This window comes from Macaca nemestrina, chromosome 3 (assembly GCF_043159975.1).
Source record: "Macaca nemestrina isolate mMacNem1 chromosome 3, mMacNem.hap1, whole genome shotgun sequence".
NCBI lineage: Eukaryota > Metazoa > Chordata > Mammalia > Primates > Cercopithecidae > Macaca > Macaca nemestrina.
In genome coordinates, this window is record NC_092127.1 from 71,721,471 (window position 1) to 71,742,995 (window position 21,525).

The 21,525-nt window shown below is 32.8% G+C and overlaps 1 long non-coding RNA gene across 4 annotated transcripts in view; it reads right to left on the reverse strand.

The window, feature by feature from the left end:
- LOC105486200 (uncharacterized) overlaps window positions 1-21,525 on the reverse strand; it is a 308,856-nt gene that overhangs the window by 272,663 nt on the left and 14,668 nt on the right. For all 4 annotated transcript variants that reach the window (XR_011621065.1, XR_011621066.1, XR_011621067.1 and 1 more), the window contains exon 2: window positions 20,424-20,553. This is a non-coding gene — a long non-coding RNA (uncharacterized lncRNA). The remainder of the gene's footprint in view (window positions 1-20,423; window positions 20,554-21,525) is intronic.

A 21,525-nucleotide genomic window follows, 5' to 3' on the forward strand; every position in this document is an offset into this window, starting at 1 on the left:
GCAATTTTACACTTTTTTGTTTTTCTAGTAGCAGATATGACCATTTTGAAAATCCAGGGTGTAAAGAAAATTTTATGATCACTTTATTACCTGAAAGGAAATATCTTTTCTCTGAAAAGTCATGAAATAAACACATCATATAGTTGTTTTGTTTTTCTACTTGAGACTCCATTTCTTCTTTTTTTTCCAAAGAATAAGGAGAAAGAGCTTCTTTCAGTTCCCTATAGTTTTATACCTCTAGCAGAGTTAATATACTCTAGTTCGTGTCCTCAAACTCTCAAAAACTATTATAGACTGGAAAAACATTTTTCTCCCTGAGCAGCACTTCATGTCAGGTATTACAGTCTTATAGACCATTCCTGTGAATAATTTCAAATAACAGAATTGATGGTATGGCTATCTTTTAGAGATTGAAGTGGTATTAAACTGAAAAGAAGAGCCCATTTTGTGACAATGAGTCTATTGCATTACTCCAAAGAGTATGGTCGAAGAAAAGAATCCAAGGATTTCTCTAACCTAACTGATATTAAATATACAAAATTGGTTGAAAAAATTAGTATAATAGAAAAGTTGAGATAAAATGGAAAATTGATATTTTATATATTACCAGATTCAGATTCAAAATACTTCCAGTTATTATAAAAAAGGAAACTGGGAAAGTACAAACACATGAAGAAATAAAACAGGCTTAAAATATGATAAGAATGATGCTAACTACCTCCTACTCCATTAAATCCATAAGATATGTTAAATTCATTTGTGTTTAGGCTTTGAACTACAACACAGAAATAAAAATAACATTTTGAAATAAATACAAGTGCACAGTATTTAAGCATTTAGGTAGATAGTAGTTTTGATAGGATATGATAAGATACAGATAAGAAACAAAGACCGTGAATATAAAAAAAAAGATAAAAATAAAATAAAAGGAATTAGAATGGCCATATATTAAATAGATTTTATATTAATAAATGTTTCATTCATAAAGGAACAAAGCAAATCTAGTTTAAAGTAGAAAATAGAAAGGCAAAGCCCAATTATATTGCTTATCTTTAAGGAATTAGAGATAACACTATTATATGCACAAAATAGTTTTTTTTAATGCATTTGCAAAACGATATTATTTTTTCCCCTGGCATCTATCAAAAGACACAAAGCAAAGACAAGGAAACTTTTTTAAAGTTTATAAAAATACTAAAGACTTAAGAATTATGTTACTTCTACCTAAGAATGTAGATAGACATTTCAACATTTTCTGTTAATAAAAATCGTCTCTTGGTTTTATCAGTGATTTCTGTCACCTAAGCTTTTCAAGACAGATATTAGACTTATATTTTTTACAAGAGTTGGAAGTTTATGTGTATAAACATATGTGGCACATTGCATTAATTGCTTTCATATATTTTCATTCCTTTTCTTTCATTGGTCCTTTCTGTGGGAGAATTACATATCTTTGCCCTGTTGAATTCAAGCATGACTACATGTCCTGTTTTGGGCAGTGCAATGCCATAGGAAATGTCATTTCTTTATATATATATAGAACCTAAAATATCCTGCCATGACTACTGCTGATGTTTCAGGTAGAGGCTGCTTCATCAGTCTGGGGCAGGACATGGAAATAAAGTGAGGCAAATTCACAGCTGAACATGATTGGCAGGTGACAGAATGCCAAAATAAACTTTTGTTGTTGTAATGCACTAAGATTCAGGAGGTAATTTTTGCCAAAGCTTAATAAAACCTGGCTTAGTAAAGTATATCAAACAAAGGCAAATACTGAAAAATTAGAGGCCAGCTTATATGCATCTCAGAAACAAACAAGGTTAAAACTCAGGAACTGAACAAAAATTTTCCCATTGGAAAGTTATCAACAACCGCATTATATTAGAAGGTGTAATGCAAACGTTCTTTTAATACTAGGAGAAATGAAAAGAAATAAAAAGAGTGTCATAAACTCATACTGTTAAAGTAAATTAAAATGGTGACCAGTGCCTGAAGAATCCCAGAGCAGACAATGCCAGTTAGGCTTCAGAAGTGACCTTAACCTTGCTTGATTTGCAAACATAAGTGAAAGTTAACTTCAACTATTTCTTGTAAATACTCATATTACAGAAAAATAAAAACCAACGAGAAGCCACCAACTTACTTGTAATTATATAACTAAGGAACTTCCAGCAAAATGGATGAATAAGGCATGTATAACTGTAACCAGGAAAACAGTTTATTTGCTCTACTTCTGCATTCACTTCATAAAAGCCTGTCTTTTGTGTTTCATCAATGGAGTCTGAAACCACCTTTGGTTTGGTATAACACTTTCTAATTCATAAATCACTGCTTTCTTAAACAAATCCCTTAAGATTTTTTTGTGCCTCAGCTTATCTTTCAATAGTACGCTGTTTTCAATATTTAAATGATTAGGTTATCGGAAATAAATCTAATGATATAAAATTGAAAAGTAAAATTAGAAAGAATATACAGAAATTTCATACCACACCAACCTAAATAGACACTAAATCTTGAAAAAATTGTAAAATATTCAGTTATTTATAAAATTGCTAAGTAGAAAATAACATTTGGAACAAGAAAGAAGTTAAATGGCAATTATTGACTGTTTTTTAAATAATTTTTCAATTGGTAATAGTATTTCAGAATACATGGATGTAGCCTAATCATCACACTCATAGAAAATCTCCCAGCTTTTTAACAAATTCAAATAATACATGTGAAAGAATAAAAGTATAGATAAGTAAATGGTAGATCATGAAGACAAAAATAAGAAAACAAAATTGTTATGAAGAGCTGAGAAAGTTATATTTAAGCTTTTTCTAACTGAAGAAAATAATCAAGAGCCATAGAAGAAAATAAAAACTTTTAAAAAGTGTAACATGTCTAGAAGATATATTATTTTTAAAAACCTTTAATTGTCGTATTTCATACTTATCTTAAACTTAGGTTTTTGCAAAAATATTGTTCAAAATTAATAATGTTCATAATTAAAAGCAAACATAGTTGTAAAGCCTTTCTAAATCCAATAGCTGACATCATTTTAATCAGTAAAAATGTGAAACTTCCCCATTAAATCTAAAAGATAATTTAACATATAAAAAAGTAAAGCCAAAATAATGACCACAAAATTGGTAAATATTTTAAAATCCAGTTAATCTATGCAGTATTGAGGAGACTGAGGGGAAACAGTCATTTTGCTTTTGCCATCATATATAAATTGTTGTAAGTTTTGTGAATATTAATTTGATAATGCATAATAAAATACTGGGAAATGGGGCAACTTTTAGACTCTGAAATTCTGAGAATTGCTCAAAAATATTTGCACACATTTATACATAAAGATATTTATGATTTTTTGATTGGGTGGGTGATTGATAATGTTTCAGAAGACTCGCACCTTATTTTTGTGATTATAGTTTCTATTTTTCTTTAGGGCGTATATGTTCATATTATTATCTGAAAAACCAATAAAGTTGATTGGAAGACAATGTTTATACAACAATAATGCAAATACTGAAACAAGTGTTATTCAACAAGGCAAAGATAAAAGAAAAGAAAAAGGAAGGAGGAAAATTACATGAAAAATCTATACTTATGGTCTGTCTTGAATTTCTCCTCTCTCATTACTCCTTGAAAACATCCTTTCATCTAATAGCCCATTTTAAGGTTTATCTCATTTATCTCACCTGTCTACTGCCTTTGATCCAAGTGATCAAGCTTTTGTTCTTAACATGTTGCTTAGCTTCTCAGCACCACGTTGACACTGATTTTCTCCTCTCTCAGGCTCTCCTCTGTCCATCTTGATTTCTTTTCTTCTCCATTGTCTCTCATCACTGGTATATCCCTAGGATCTGTCCTTGGGTTTCTCTTTGCAATTGTATTTTTAGTGACATAAATACTAGAATATCCCTCCATTTATTTAGATTATGTTTAACTTTTCTCAATAATTTGAATTTTCTATGTAGAGATCTTACTAACCATTTTTTTAAATTTATTTGTTGCCATTTTAACATCTTGAAGCTATAATAGAAGTTATTTCTTTTTATTTTTAATTTATGTTTCAAGTGTTTATTTCTGGCATATATAATTTTGAATGTCAACTTTTTATCTAGGAACTGGACTAAATGCGCTTATTCATTATGTTCATTCATTGTAGTTTCTTTTTAATTTTCTTTTTTTTATTTGTTGTTTTTTAATTTTTTAATTTTTAATTGTAGGTGCATTGTAGGTGCATATGTTCACAGGGTAGTGAGATGTTTTGATACTGAAATGCAATGGGAATAAGCACGGCATGGAGAATGAGATACCTATCCACTCAAGCATTTATCCTTTGAGTTGCAAACAATCCAATTACACTTTTTAAATTATTTTAAAATATACAATTGCTATTATTACTTATAGTCACCCTGTTGTGCTACCAATAGTGGGTCTTCTTTACTCTAGCTACATTTTTAAACCCATTAACCATCCCCACCTACCCCGAAACCCCCAACTACCATTTTCAGTCTCTGGAAACCATCCTTCTAATCTGTGTGTCCATGAGTTCAATCATTTGGATTTTTAGTTCCCACAAATAAGTGAGAATATGCAATGTTTGTCTTTATGGGCCTGACTTATTTCACTTAACAGGAAGATCTTCAGTTCCATTTATGTTATTGCAGATGACTAGATCTCACTCTATTTATGGCTGAATAGTACTCCATTGTGTATAATTACCACATTTTCTTGATCCATTTATCTATTAATGGACACTTAGGTTGCTTCTAAATCTTATCTATTGTAAATAGTGCTGCAAATAACACAGGAGTACATGTATCTCTTCAATATACTGATGCCCTTTCTTTTGGATATATCCAGCAGTGAGATTGCTATAGCATATGGTAGCTCAGTTTTTAGTTTTTAAGGAACTTCAAAATTGTTCTGTATAGTGGTTGTACTAATTTACATCCCAACCAATAGTGTACAAGGGTTTCCTTTTCCCCACATCCTTGCTAGCATTTGTTATTGCCTATCTTTTATACAAGAGATTTGGATAAAAACAATTTTAACTGGGATGAGATGATATCTCAGAGTAGTTTTGATTTGCATTTCACCATGGCACGTGTATAACTATGTAACAAACCTGCACATTCTGCACGTGTCCATTTTTTTAGAAAAAATATAAAAATAATGAAGAGACATACAAATGGCAAGCAGACATATGAAAAGGTGTCCAATATCATTGATCATCTTTTTAATTTTCTATGTATGTGATCTTTCATCTAAATTTTAAAAGTTTTTTTTTTTTTTTTTTTGCATAGTTGCACTTGCTCAGGCTTCTACTACAATGGTAAATAGTAATGGTGGTAACATTGTGAAAATATTGGTTTCTATGCTGATCTCATGATATACTTTAAAATTATAGTGCAATATTTTTGTTTGTCTTTCTCTACCCATTATTACATTCAAAAGATCCATTGCATTCTCAGTTTGATAAGACTTAAATGATTTTTAATGTGTGTTAAATCTTAACAAATTATTGTTCCGTATCTACTGAGATTACCTTGATTTTAAAATTTTGAACCAAACTTTTATTAATTGAGAAAATACAGATTGGTCTTGATGTATTATTTTATTATGTTCAGGGTGTTTATTATTTTGTTTAGGATCTCTGCACCTAGGCTCATAACTGAACTTCAATTTTGGTAATCTTCATATCATGGTTAATATTGCTATCAAGTTTGTGCTCACCACATACAGTAAGTGGCTAATATTTCATCTTTTTCTCATCTTAAGAATTCACTTAAGATTCTTATTTTTTCTTCATTTTATGCATAATAGAATTCATGCATGAAGCTATTTGGTCTTGGAAATCTCTTTAGTTGGAAGTTTATAATTTTTATTAAGAGGTAAATTCCTTGAAAGTTAGAGAAAGGAAAACAGAAAGAAAAAAGTAAAATTCTCTTTTACTATCTATACTATCCAAGAGTTAACAAAATTGACAAATTACGGATTCTCCTCTTTTACACTCACCCTTTCATGTCTTATATTATCTGTTGTGGTACCATTATTTTTATTTCTGCTATTAATTATGTGGACTCTCTATTCTCCTAGATTGGCTCTTAGCAAATTTATTAGCCTTTCCTGAGAATCAACTTTTTATATTCTTAATCTTTTCTATTGCTTTATTTTATCCAATATCATTTATTGTTTTTCACTTACCTTGTTATATACTTTCTTCTAGTCTCTGAATTTAATTTCTTCTTATGTATCTGTATTCTTGAGATAAATGTTCACTTACTGTTTTTCAGCATTTCTTCATTACCTGTTTGCATAAATCTTTTTAAATGCAGCTGTATCTTCATCTAATAAGTTTTAAGGTTACGTATTTACCACCATAAAATTTAAAAATATTTTATAATTTTTAATTTTATTTTTTGACTCAAGGTTAATTAGAAACATGCAGCTTAATTTATAAACAATTAGAGATGTTCTAATTATATCAATGATTTCTAATGTCATTTTCCTATAGGAAAATGGTTTGAGAGCATATTCTATATAATTTTTAATATTTGAAATTATATGATCCAGAATTTTGTCAATTTTTGAAAATATTTTATTTGTACTTATAAATAATATTTTTGACACATTATCCTGTAGATGTTGAATCAAATTTTTAATTGTTTAATTTATATATTTCAAATACTTATTAATTTTTATCCTGTTTCTTCATTTATTGAGAAAGATGTCTTAATTTTTTTATTCCTATTTTTGGCTCGTCAATATGATTTTTTAATTCTGCCCATTTTTGTTTGCATATTTTGAGTCTATGCTATCAAATATATGGTAAGAACACAAATTTAGAATACTATGTCTTTCAGATGAATGCAAGCTTTACCCTTAGAAATGTTGTTCTTTATTTTTAGTAATTATTATTTTCTTTAAAATCTGTTTTGTCTACCTTTACTGAAATCACATCAATTTAAATCAGGTTAAGATTTGTACTAAATGTATTTTTATATCATTCTAGTTTAGTATTTTGTGACTTCATATTTTAGAAGAACTGGATGATATTATTTTTTCTTTTTGAAAGATATATTTTAATCCAGCTGGAAAAAAATATTTGTTATGATTTAAAGTATTTAGTTCATTTCAATATAACAGTTTACTTCAAATTTATCAACTATTATTTTTCTTTGCCTTGATTGTTCTAGGTTGTTTTTTCACTATTTTATTACTTTATTATATTTTATTTATTTGTCTTTATTGGCTTGTTGATTGCATAATTTTCACTCTTCCACGTTTTGTTTTATTTTTCACTCTAGGTTGCAACATTCATTACTAGAGTACAACAAAGAAATTTCCAAACACTTTGGCTCCACTTACCCTGGCAAGGCTTATATGTGATTGTTGTTTTATGTTTTTGTATATGACATACATATACATATATTACATGTATTAATATTTAATATATTATACTTAATATATTTAAATATATGTAATACATAAAAATATATATTCTACAAGACACAATACTCTTACATAGTTAATGTTTACTTAGATTACACATATATTTAGCTTTTCTATTGCTGTTTATTTCTTCATTGTGATGAGTTTCTTCTCATGAACAACATTGTGTGCAGTTTGCAGTACATTGTTGGGTTTTTTTTTGTAGGATGATATCACAGAATATAAAATTTCAGACAAGGGAATATTGTACTTCAGCACTGTGAAGATACCATTTCAGTATTTTCTGACTTCCAGTATTTGTTTTCTGTTGAGAAATCAGGTGTTTATCTGGTTTTTCCCTTTGAAAGTAAATCTATTCTTATCCCTTGATACCTCAACAACTTTTATGTTTTCTCTGACTTTTGGAATTTTCATGTGCTGTATTTCAAAATGATTTGATTTGTATTTACTTCCTTGCATTTCATAGAGTTTCTGTTATTGTGACTTGATAACCTTTATTAGTTTCAGGAAATTCTTAACTCCAAAAATATTGCTGTGCTTTATTTTCTTTTCCAGTCTTCTAAAATTTCAATAAAATATGTAAGGCCTTATCTCTTTATTTTTTATATCTCATTTACATTTTCAATCATTTTGTCAACACATGCTTAATTTTACATATAGTCTTCTGACATATATTACTATTTTTGAATTAATACATTCTACTACTAATTTCCGTATTGACTTTATAATATTTGTTTTTATATTTCTAGTTATGGAATTTTCTTTGGATTGTTTACCATAATTCCTGTTAGATTGTATCTTACCTCATTACAGGTATGAAGTAAAGTCATTTTAATGAATGTGTCTAATATTTCAATTACCTAACTTCCTGTGGGTTATATTTTCAATCAATTGCAGCACCCGAGGCTACATATCAAGCAGGCACAGCCAAACTGGGGCCCCAGGAGAGGCCAGCAGACCAAAGGGTGCTCAGGTCAGACCAGCCTTGTCTGATGGACAAGACTGCCATGCAGAGTTCAGGTCCGACAGTTCCCTTAGGGCTAACAACTCCTATGGGAGCAGGTCGAGCCTAGGGAGATGAGCATCCCTGAACGTGCTCCACTTTACGGACTCCCACACCAAATCCTCTGGACTTCATACTGACACCAAATCCTCTGGGCTTCATACTGACTGGAGTGCTGCCCCTGCCACTTCTCTAAGCAACTTTCTCTGCCAAATCAAGTGTCCATTGTTGTCAAGGGGTCTCCTCTTGCTAGAATTCTAGAGGCCTGTGGCAAGAGCGACTTGCTTCTTGCCAATTCAACTCACTCATTCCTCTGGAGTCACTGGGGCCCAGGAACAAGTCCTGGTGCATGACAGCCCTGTGTGGGGTTCCCAGATTCCTCCCCCTTCAGCCCAGGTTCTGTGTCTTCCCTCTGTCCACTCTCAATGCTTCCCCTCTGAAAGACGTCTTAATGTGTGCCAGTCATTTTGATGCCTTGCTGGCAGCTTTTCCAAGACCATCTAGTTGTTTATTTTGCTCTGAAATCTGGACCATTTATTTTAATTATCATAAACAGTATTTGAGATTATTATATTAGTTTCATTTTATTGATAAGGAAACTGAGGCTTATAGATGTTAACATGTTGGAGGTGACATGGCTAAAAAGATATTTCAGATCATTTGTCTCTGGAAACGAGACATATCTGTCTCATGAGAAAGATAATCAATTATATCTCATGCATTTAGATTAATTTTTCAAATTATTATGAGAGTAAACTCAACTTTAGATTAATTGATTAATAAATTAAAAATATAACATGATGAATGTATAAATTACTGGGCTTGATGTTTGACTTCTGAATGGGACTGTTTACTCTCTGTATAGAACAAGTCTCAGGGACTTTTCTGGTTGTAAAAGTAATCTGGTACTTTCTGGATTTCTGGTAGATCAAAGTAAAACAAGAACAATATAACAGGCAAACTCCTTAAGTTAGACATCACTTACACATATCATAAGAGGAAAATAATTTGTAAATGTTCCCCAATTTTCCTCCATAATTCAGAAAATAGTTTAAGCAGGTATTTTACCTTCAGAATTCAAACACAAACAGTTCACCCATTATTCACATATTACTGGTTGAAAGTCTTTTAAGTACAATTTTACTGAAATAATGGGACAACTGCATGACTCTATAGTAAAAAATGTGAAGTACATTTCGAAGTATATCACAAGGTACAGTTAAGCAAACATGAGTGTTTCAAATACACACATTTTTATCAGATCCGGGTAAACCTTCCATTTTTGTTCCTGTCAATCTTTTGACAAGAAAGGCTTGTCATTTTTGTTTAAGAAAGTAAAAGTGCTTACAAATGAATGCTCTTGTGACATAGTAGACTGTTAAATTGTCTTCTGACTCTTGCTGCTGCGGTTTGACCATTAATCATATAAATAGGGAACAATAACATGGAGATTCATGTTTCTAGCTGTCACAAACACTGGTTTGTCACAAATGTCAGTTATATACTCAGCAAGAACTATGACATTAACAAAGAATTATTTTGGTTCTAGGAAAGGGATTACTCATCTGCTCCCTAGAAAATCCACTTTTATATATTTTTTTCTGCTGACAGATCTGGCAGTTTATCTTTTATTTGCAGTGTCCACATTCTTCACCATCAACCCTACATATTTGAACCATGAATCTATGGAAGAAACTGTAGACAATCGCCAAAGATATCTTAGAAAGCTGTAGCTCACTCATCTGTCATTCTTTATAATACTTACTTTTAGTACCCATACAATGCAAAAATATTTTTAATTAAGACAAAATAAATGAGAAATCTTCTAATGGAGTCATAAACCTAGGCATATATTTTTAAAGACTTCAAAGTACTGTACCTGAAGAAAAAAGACATAAGACCACAAACTAACTCAGATTCTTTTGAAGTTCCAGATTAAGTAATCATAATGTAAAATCTTAAATTTATTAAAGATAGAGCTCCAGAAGAATTTGGACCTTCTTGTCCGTTCTTTAAATTGCTGTAATATCTTATTAGCCAATCAATGTAATTATTTTACTTGCTCAAGGGAACTGGTCCATTTACATTTATATTAAAAAAAAAACCTCAAAAGTTTTGTAGAAAGTTTATTAACCTAGCCAGTTCCATTGTATTTTCTTTATTCTACTAGATTATGTCTTGTAAATTAATTGTCTTGTAGAGCATCTGGGCACATATTCAGGCCCTTCATTTTCTCTTTGCTATTGTGATTTCCATTTCTTTATTTTGGCATTTATAATTTAAAAATAAATGTATAGGGATTGTCTTAACTAACCATGTGCTCCCTTAATATAGTATCTATAAACAATATCTAAAGTGATCCTCACCCAGGCATCTCTTCCATAGAACTTAAAATTATTGTTTACATAAATAAAGTAAAATAAATGTCATTTTACTGTAGCTTTATTGGCTACTTTGACATAAGTGCTCACTTACAGGATTCACTTATGCTTTAACATCATGAATCATAAACAGTTATAATTTTTCTTATTTATTGTAGGCAGTAAGTATAATAAAACCATAGACGAGGAATAGCATCTAGCTCTTGAACTACTTTTCCTTTATTTTTTGTATTCTTCTTCATGCTTTCTTTAAAAGAAAATGATTAAATCACAATTCCTTCCCAACTCTTTCTTCCTTGAGTTTTATTTATTGTTTTCAAAAATATTATGTATCAAATCCAAATGCATATTTTACTTCAATATAAGACAATCTGTTATGAGAACAACATGTAGAAAAGCTTGAAATGCATGCTCTGAAGTAATAATGGAATACATATAGTCATATATATTAATAAATCTCTTGTAGTGTTGATAAATCTTGGTGTGCCTGCAAAAACACAGTTCATTTAGACTTTGCCTCTTTGCGCTGTATTTGCCTACATCCTTTTATGAGACAATCACTCTATTGCCAAAGTAGTGAATGTAATGATTTTTAAAAAATCTTTGATTTAAATATTTAACATCATTTTGAGTTAATTTTTGTATATGGTGGAAGATAAGGGTTCAGTTTCATTCTTCTGCATAAGTTTAGACACTTTTCCTAGCACCATTTATTGAATAAGGTGAGCATTCCTTGTTGTTTAGTTTTGATGACTTTGTTGAAGATCAGTTGGTTATATTTGTGTGGCTTAATTCTGGTTTCTCTATTCTGTTGCATAGATCTATGTGTCTATTTCCATACCAGTACCATTATGTTTTGGTTACTATAGCCTTATAGTACAGTTTGAAGTCAAGTAATGTGAAGCCTCTGGTTTTGTTTTTTGTTCTTTTTGTTTAGGCTTGCTTTGGCTATTCAGGCTCTTTTTTCATTCCCTATGCATCTTAGAATTGATTATTTTTTCTAATTCTGTGAAAAATGATGGTAATTTGATAAGAATTGTGTTTAATCTGTAAATTGCTTTGGGTAGTGTGGTCATTTTAATCATGATTCTTCTAATCCATAAGCATAGGATGTTTTTCCATTTGTTTGGGTGATTTATTATTTCTTTCACAGGTCTTTTATAATTCTCGTAGTAGAGATATTTCACCTCCTTGGTTAAGCCATAAATATCTTAAGCCATAAACATAGGAATAAGTCTTCTGGACATTGGCCTAGAAAATAATTTATGACCCAAGACATCAAAAGCAATTGCAACAAAAACGATCATTGACAAATGGAACTTAATGAAATGAAAAGAGCCGCACAGCAAAAGAAACAAACAACAGAGTAAACAGACAACCTACAGAATTGGAGAAAATATTTGCAACTATGCATCCAACAAAGGACTACTATCCAGAATCTATAAGGACCTTAAACAAAAGACCAAGAAAATAAAAACAAATAACTGCATAAATAGTGGGCAAAGGACGTGAACAGACATTTCTCAAAAGAATATGTAGACGTGACCAACAAACATGAAAAAAAAATGTTCGACATCACTAATTATCAGAGAAATACAAACTAAGACCACGATGATACATTGTAAGTATATACAATAAGAAAAAAATAAAATGACAATGATATATTATCTCACACTAGTCAGATGGCTATTATTAATAAGTCAAAAAACAACCTATGTTGGCAAGAATGTGGAGAAAAGGGAATGCTTATACACTATTGGTGGGAATATAAATTATTACAGCCTCCATTAAAAACAGTATGGGGATTTATCAAAGACACCTGCACTCATATGTTTATTGCAGTACTATTCACAATAGCAAAGACAGGGAATAAATCTGTGTCCATCAATTGTGGATTGGATAAAAATGATACATATAGACCAGGTAACACTGTGCAGCCATAAAAAAAGCATGAAAATATGTCCTTTGCAGCAACATGGATGCCACTGGAGACTATTATCCTAAGTGACTTGGAAGCAGAAATAGAAGATCAAATCCAACATGTTCTCACTTATAAGTGGGAAGTAAAGACTGGTTACACATAAAAATGAAATTGGAAACAACAGATACTGGAGATGCCACAAAATAAGTGGGAAGGATCAGGGCAAGCGTTGAAAACTGGCTATTGAGTACTATGTTCACTATTTGAGTGATAAGTTCACCAAAATCCCACACACAGCATCACGCAATACACCCATTTCAATACCTGCACTTGTGAATCCTTAATCTGGAATTATTTTTAAAAATTCACCACTGCAATTACTCTCCTAAAACTTAGCAAACTTCCTGAACTCATTCTGAAAAAAGTTTAAAAATCTTTGAAAATTCTAAAACAATTATAAAATATCTTTATTCAAGTTAATTAGATCTCAGAGCTCATGCCTGCAATCCCAGCACTTTGGGAGGCCGAGGTGGTCAGATCACCTGAAGTCAGGAGTTCGAAACCAGCCTGGCCAATATGGTGAAACCTGTTCCTACTAAAAATACAAAATTTAGCTAGGTGTTGTGGCACACATCTGTAATCCCAGCTTTTCGGAGGCTGAGGCAGTAATCACTTGAACCCAGGAGGTGGAGGTTGCAGTGAGCCGAGACCCAAGACTCTGCCACTGTACACTGTACTCCAGCCTGGGTGACAGAGCAAGGCTAGGTCTCAAAAAAAAAAAAAAAAATTACCTAAGGTGTTTATTATTTGTTTCAAAGAATTCATCAATGAAACAAACTGGGTTAGACTTCTCTTTGTGGGAAAGTTGGTGGTGAATTTTATTGATTTAACAGTTTGTTAAGGTATTCAGATTATCTGTTTCATATTGTGTCAGTTTGGGCAAGTTATTTTTTCTAGAACTTTATTTCATGTAAGTTATTAAGTTTTTTAAATTATTCTCTTAATGTCTTTTTAAAATCTATAAGATCTCTGGTGTTAACATCTTTCACTATCCAATTCTGATATTGTCAATCTGTATTCTCTTCTCTCTTTTTCTTTTGATCAGGCTAGTTAAGGGTTAATTAAATCTATCTATTCAAAGAACTAAATTTTAGCTTTCTCAATATTTTAATACAATAATATTTAATCAAATAAGTAATATTTAATTTAATTTTATGTTATAATTACATGAGAGAACAAACGGTATTAGATGTGGGCATATTCAATTGAAGAATTGAATAATCTATAACCATCCTTCTTTGGAAGGTTTTCCAGGTATTCAAAGATATTTGAGGCTGAGTGCGGTGGCTCATGCCTGTAATCCCAGCACTTTGGGAGGTCGAGGGAAGCAGATAATTTGAGGTCAGGATTTCAAGACCAGCATAACCAACATGGCAAAACCCCTTCTCTACTAAAAATGCAAAAATTAGCCAGGTGTTTTGGTGTATGTCTGTAGTCCCAGCTACCCGGGAGGCTGAGGAAGGAGAGTTGCTTGAACCTGGGAGGTAGAGATTACAATGAGCAGAGATTGCGCCACTGCACTACAGTCTGGGTGACAGAGTAAGCCAAGACTTCATCTCAAAAAAAAGAGAGGGGCAGGAGGGGATTTGAGTGTTGTTATATTAGTTTTTGGTCACTGCAGCTATATGGGAATTAGGGGCACCCCAAGTCCAGTAATGATGTGCCTCTTTTAGACTTGTAGAGGTATGCCCTTAGCTCTTATGATTGCAAGACAGAGACTCTGGTTCCCTTCCCTTACTTTCTCCCATACAAATGGGGAGTCTCTCTTTGTGCTAAACTGCCTGGATCTGGAAGAGGGGTGACACAACATACCTGTGGCCACCACCATTGGAACAGTTCTGGATCAGAGCTTAAGCCAGCATGGTACTGGGTCTCACCTAAGGTCCATGGAAACCACTGTCTGGCTACTGCCTATGTTTGTTCAGGGACCTAGCTCTCTACAGTCAGCAGGTGGCAAAGCCAGCAAGGCTTTTCCACTTCCCTTTAGGGCGGTGAGCTCCCCCTGGCTCTGTGTGGGTCCAGAGATGCCACTGGGGAGCCATGGCCTAGCCTCCAAAACCATATGGATCTACCCTTTGCTCAGTTCTACTACAGCTAAGCTAGCACCCAAGACACAAGAGAAAGTCTTCTCACTAATTCCTCCCTTTCCACAAGTAGCAAAGTCCCTACCATGGCCACCACTGCCCCAAGCTCACTGCAAGTACTGCCGGGCTACCACTGATGTTCACTCAAGGTCCAGGGACTCTTTCTTCAGCTTGTGGTGAATGCTCCCAGGTCTGCGACTCTCTCTGCAGGGGAGTGAACTCACCTTTGGTTCACAGCATGTCCAGAAATGCTATCCAAGTGCCAAGGTCTGGAATTGGGGACCCCAAGTGCCCACTTGGTGCTCTACCCCATTGTGGGAAAGCTGGTAGCTAAGCTATGAGACCAAGTTCCCTTTACTCTTCCCTCTCCTTTTCTCAATCAGGAGTCCCTTCCAGTAGTCACCACAGCTGGGAATGTGCTGGGTCACACTCAAAGTCAGCACATGTTTGAGTCCTACCAAAGGCCCATGATTAGTACTGCCTGACTACCAATGCTGGCTATTCAGGGCCCAAGAGCGCTTTAGTTAGCAGGTGATGAATCCTGCCTGGATTTCCCACTCACGGTGTGGTTAGAAATGTCATCCTGAAGCTAGAACCTGCAAAAAGGGTCTCAGGACTTTTCCTGTTGCTCTATCCTACTGTGGCTGACCTGGTGTCTAAATTTCAAGACAAAGTCCCCTTTCCTCTTTCGTCTCCTCTCTTCAAGCAGAAGGAAGGAGTCGCTCCCAAAGCTTTGAGCTGCACTGCCTGGCTTTAGGGGAGTGGTGACACAAGGACTCCCTTGACCACCATGGCTGATGTCTCATTAGGTCACACACCCCCTCAAATACACTGGCTTTGAGCTCAGCACGGCACCAGAACTTGACCAGGAATTGCAGTCCTTGTCGCCTAGATTGCCTTTCAAGTTTATTTAGAAACTTATAACACTTTGGCTCGTGGTGGTGCGGATTGACGGCCCTCAGGTTCCGGCTGCTAGGATGGGTGATTCTCCTCTGGCTACAGCTGGTCTAAAAATGCTTCCTCTGTAGGTGTTGAGTAAGTTCCGTTCAGTGCAGCTTTCTGCTGTGATAGGGAGCGCTGATTTCCAACGCAAAGTTCCGCATTCACTGTGCTGTCTCTCTCCCTAAGTGTATAGATTATCTCTCAGCACCAAGTGGCTACTGCTATGGGATAGGGAATGGGTGGAGTCGGCAATTCAAGACTGTCTTTTCTATTCTTGTCACTGCCTCTTTCAGTGATTTGGAGTTAGAACTAGATGCTGTGTTCAGACACTTAATTTTTGATTCTTATGAAGGTACTTTTTTTGTATGGATAGTTGTTCAGTTTGATGTTCGTGTGGGGACAAACTCTTATTCAGTCATTTATTCTGCCTCCCTTTTGAACTGTTATTCTTTTCTCAAATATTTAAAATTGAAAGTATAAATAGGTATGAATGAATCAAGCTTTTTCAGGGATGCTTGACCATGAACTTCAACTATTCCGCTTATTGTCAGTTAAGATTCTATTTTGTTAATATTTTGATATAAGCATTAAATAACATAATGCTTCTAAAGTGCTTCAAAACTGTTTGACACACAAAAGTTGGTAATAATTTCCACTTTTATCTTACCTTTCTCCTCATTTTTTTCCTCTTTGATTCTTCAATCAGTGTTCACAGAGATGTAAACTTACTCTTCAGCAAACATTTGTTTATTGATTAATAGTGGTACTTTTCAATCTATTATTTCAATAGCTCTATTGTTATTGTTGAAATATAATAAATCTGTACATATTTCAAGTGTAGAATTTCATATATTTTGGCATGTGGATATACTCATGATTCCATCAGCACAATTAAAATAGTGAACATGTCTAGCTCTTCAATAAGACCTATTTAAATTCCTCTTTCCCTCCCAAAGCTCTCCTTCCCATGTAACCACTGATGTGTTTTCTTCCATTATATAGAGTAGTTTGCATTTCCTACAGTTTTATATAAATGATTTCATGCAGTAAGTACTCTTGATTGCCTGGCTTCTTTCATCTAGTATAATTAATTTGAGATTTATCACAATTGTAGTGTGAAACGATAGTTTACTCCTTTTTTAATGCTGAGTAGTATTTTTTTTTATTTTTTTCCTGAAGAAATAGCCTTTCTCTCAGGCCATATCTACAACACTCATAATAATGTTTTAAAAATCATGTTTTCCCCAATGTGGTATAGTTTGTTAAAAAGAGACATTTCTATGATTTAGCCAAATTAGTGCACTCTTTGAAGTAAGCTAATATTAAAATTTCATTTGATAGCGATTTAGAACATTGGATTTTTTTTTGTTCATGACAACAATACATTTTTAAAAAGTGTATTGTAATGAAGTAAAATAATAAATGGCCAAAGTAAAATAAGAGATAATTTTATTTATTGAGAAATATAACTTGGCATTGCTGGTTTTCAAGCAATACAATTGAGATATCTTTCAGTTTCCCATTAAGATATTGAAGGTATGTTTAATAAGTAAAGTCTACTAGCCAGAAAGATCAGTGATTTCCCAATTTTTTCAAATGGAGAATCAGATATAAATATACTTGCCCCATGTAAAGTAAGAAAAAAAAAAGTAAGTGAGATTACTTGAATTGATAATCGTACAGGGGAACCAAAACCATTTTTAAAATGTTTCCACTAGGAAATGGTTTTGTGCCTGTTAAGCATGCGAAATGTGCCACTATATGGCTTTTAATAATATTATGCCTTTCCAATGACTCCATGAACAAATCAAACTTCTAATAGTTCAAATTAATTATAAAATCCAAATAGTCACAGATAACACTTCTGCTTTTCCATGTGATAGGCAGACTAGAATGATGCAAAATATGGCTGTGCCAGTTAAAAATAGCAAAATTAATGGTTAAGGTAAAAGATGTAAAAAGGAAATGAAGGGAAGGTTATTAGATAAGAGCAGCTTGCAAATGGAGTATTCAGATTTTGAGAGTTTTGTATATTTATGAAAAATAAAACTGACCTATAAAATAAGAATTAAAATATACTAACAGATTTGTGAACATTTACCCCAAATGCTTCATATTCTTTGAAATAAGATGCTCCAGTGTTAGAATCGGTATGTGATCAATAAATCATTTGCCAGTGTGTGAAATGTGTATTTTACTGATTTGCTAACTTATATTCATTTATTGATGCAAAAATATGTTAAATTCTCATTATGAATAAGTGTCAAATTAGGTGTTGATTTACATTTCTAACTTCATGGAGTTTACAGTGTACTGATGATTTAGGAAATAAATATTTATCCATATAACAAGACATAATATATAAAAGTTAATACTGAGGAAGAAGAAATAACAGACGATTCTACACTGAGCTTTGAAAGCCTGTTTGAGGAGTTTAATTTTAGCTGAGCATTGAAAGACAAGAGTGAAGGGTGAAAAGAAGGTGGAGAGTAGGAGGATGATATTTCCAGGATAGAAAACAGCTTACATGAATAAAATATAAATATAAAATAAAGCACAGCAAGAATTGTTCTTTTTGAGACAATATTTTCAGTCTATTTTCTTGTTTGGTTTATACAATCTTATTTCAATAATGTGTTACATCTGTATAAATTTATCAAATATTAAATATGTAGTTATAGGTCCTTCATTAGAATCCAAGATAACAGAATATTTAAACATGCAGGAAAATTGACTTATTTTAAAGTTGAAAATATCAAACACCACCTTTTGTCCTGAGTCAAATTAATTGGTGAAAAGGAGGCTTGAGAACACAAAGATTCAATTCTTTAAATAAGGGTGAGTAAATAAAATTATTGAAGGAAGATGCTGTAGTGTTCAATCTTATGCATCTGTATATCACTTGACATTTTCAGTAAAGATCCATTTGAAATCCAGGATCAGATTCATGTCTAAATACTTTAAACCAGAACTAAATCCAACAGCTACCATCAAAATATATTTTCTTTTTTCTCCTAGCTAGTTCTCTTGCTAACAACACCTCTCATACAGTTTCAAAGCATCAAGATCTTCAACAGTTTCTCCTTCTCTGCCAATTACAAATTTAAAAGTTGGATAGATTTACATTTTATGTGACTGAAAATTTTTCATTAGTTTGTATTAACAAGATCTCTAATGTTAAAATCCTGTTTCTTGCCTCATTACCTCTAACAGTAGCTTGCTCACTAGTATCCCACCTCTGACTCAAGCCTCTTCTAATAAGCCACTCACATTAGGGCAAAGTAAAGCTGCTAAGTCATAGTCACTGTCATTAGAACACCAGGCTGATTAAATAATACTCCCTGCAAACACCCCATACTCTTCTGTTTTCTTCTCTGACGTTACTTTCTGTTATCATCACTAATATATTAGGGCCAAGTATTACTTATGTTTAATTCTTCCTCATCTTGACAAGTTTATTATTTTTCTTAAAGGAATACATCTTTTCACTTTTAAATACCAAAGGTGTGGTTTATTAATTACAAAAGGTTCTTAACTCTTATGGAATTTAAGGCTTTTCACTTGAATTATACTTACTAACATTCATACTATTTTCAATTAAGTTGCAATTTGTTCCAGAGAATGAACCAGAATATTACCTTGTATAATGTATAAATCAATTATTTTTTGCAGAGCTCAATTTCAGGAATTAAGTAATATCCCATGGTTTCATTAACATAAACTATTTAATGTAGTATTAGCTTGAAGTAGTATGTTTTGATGAATAAAAAAATGCTCAAATGACATATAGCAGGAATGGACTTGCTAATTAATTCTTCCTTAATTTATTTAAGCTTTATGTAAAGATCTCCCATTATGTGCAAGGTATTATTTTAAAAACAGAAGGCCCTGGATCCTGTAATGAGTAGGAAAACAAAGCTACTATACTGAAAAACCTTATAAAATTGCAGTGAAATATCTCACACAATTAGTTTTTTAATGTTTCTGCCAGTGTCCTTCGATCAACTCAGATTGTGTATATGTCAAGGACTGCATTTATTCATAATTCTCCGATATATACGTTTCTACAATGTTAATTGAAAGTTTTAGTACTAATAGAATTTAAGAACATGGGTCTCTCATGGTCTTTGTTTTACATTCAGTCTTTTCATTAGTTTCTGATTCTATGAATGTGTGCACATATGTATTGTGTGTTCATTCAGTAAGGTCAGAATATTCTGCAACAATCCATTAATATTTTGTATTCATTTCCACTCTCCTAACTACCACATGCACTTATTCACGTATGTTCTCTAATGACCAACATCTTAGAATATTTGCAAATTACAAATAAGTATCAGATCTCTAAAACTGTCCCAATAAAATCATTAATTTTATAATTCATATTAAGGTTCTGGTAAAACTTGATTTTTAACAAGACGTATCTTAGATGATATTCTGATGTTAATTATCTTAGTTAAACATGCAGTATTAAAGTCAATAATTTAATACTCTAAGATTAAATTATTCATGTGCACATGACAAGTTTTCCAAAGCACAACAGTGGAGTCGCTACAGAGCTCAGAACTGAACAGACATACCGGGTGTCACACACTCCTGAAGATGTTGAAGTTTCAGCTTAGACAGGAAGAGTGGAGGGACCTCACTGAGGACTTCAGGCATTAAGTTGAAGCTCCAGGGAAGGTACACTTTAAGAGGAAGAAATAGACCCTGGAAAAAGGCCAACACCAGTATTAAGCACAAAACAGAAACATCCAGCCCCGTGTCATTAAATACCATCTCTATTCTGAGGATTTCCAAAATCATAATTACAGCTCAGATCTCTCCATCAAATTTCTACTCATGTATTTAACTTTTTTGACTCTATTTAAATAATTAATGATAGCCATCTAATACTGAACTCTGCTTCTGCACTACCCCGCCTTGAAAAATAAAACTAAAACCTAAAAGTATACTCTTTCTATGTTGCTTTAATTGCTGGAAGTTAAATGTGCTAAAGTTCAGAATCTTCAGGTCATCTTTACGCTACCATTTTTTTACACCTCCCATGTTAGCAAATGCAACCATCAACAAACACAACCATATTTCATTCATTTCACTGCTTGTGCGCATCCATGATACCACTGTTTCCACCAGTTTTTTTTTTTTTTTCCATCAGTAGCATCCTAATATGCTCCCTACTTTCATCTTTGTCCCCACACCAACCCACAGTCTCTTTCTACATTTCATGGGCTTTAGTTCTTTATTAAGCAAAACATGCTTCTGTCTCAGAACCTTTGTTCTGCTTTGTTTTCAGCCTGGAATGCTCAGCCTCAGAGTCTACATGAATTTCCTTTGACAACCTGTGAACAATACATCTCTTACCCTCTTTATTCTCATTCTTAGCACTTATCATCTGACAAATTATATTTATATTCGATTATTTTTGTCTTTCTCCATATGAATATATGCATCATTAAAAGTAGAGCCGTTTTTGTGTGTATGTTCTTCGGTGACCCAAGCATCTGAAACAGAACACGACATACATAGGAACTAACTATAAATACAGCCTTTGTGGCTGCAGGTTGGAAAGAGAGGACAAAAACAATAGGTGATAAGATGGAAGTTGTACGCAGAAAAAATGAGAAACCATGCTATGACTTGAAGCACAGAAGCGACATGATTGTTTTAGAATTCTAAATG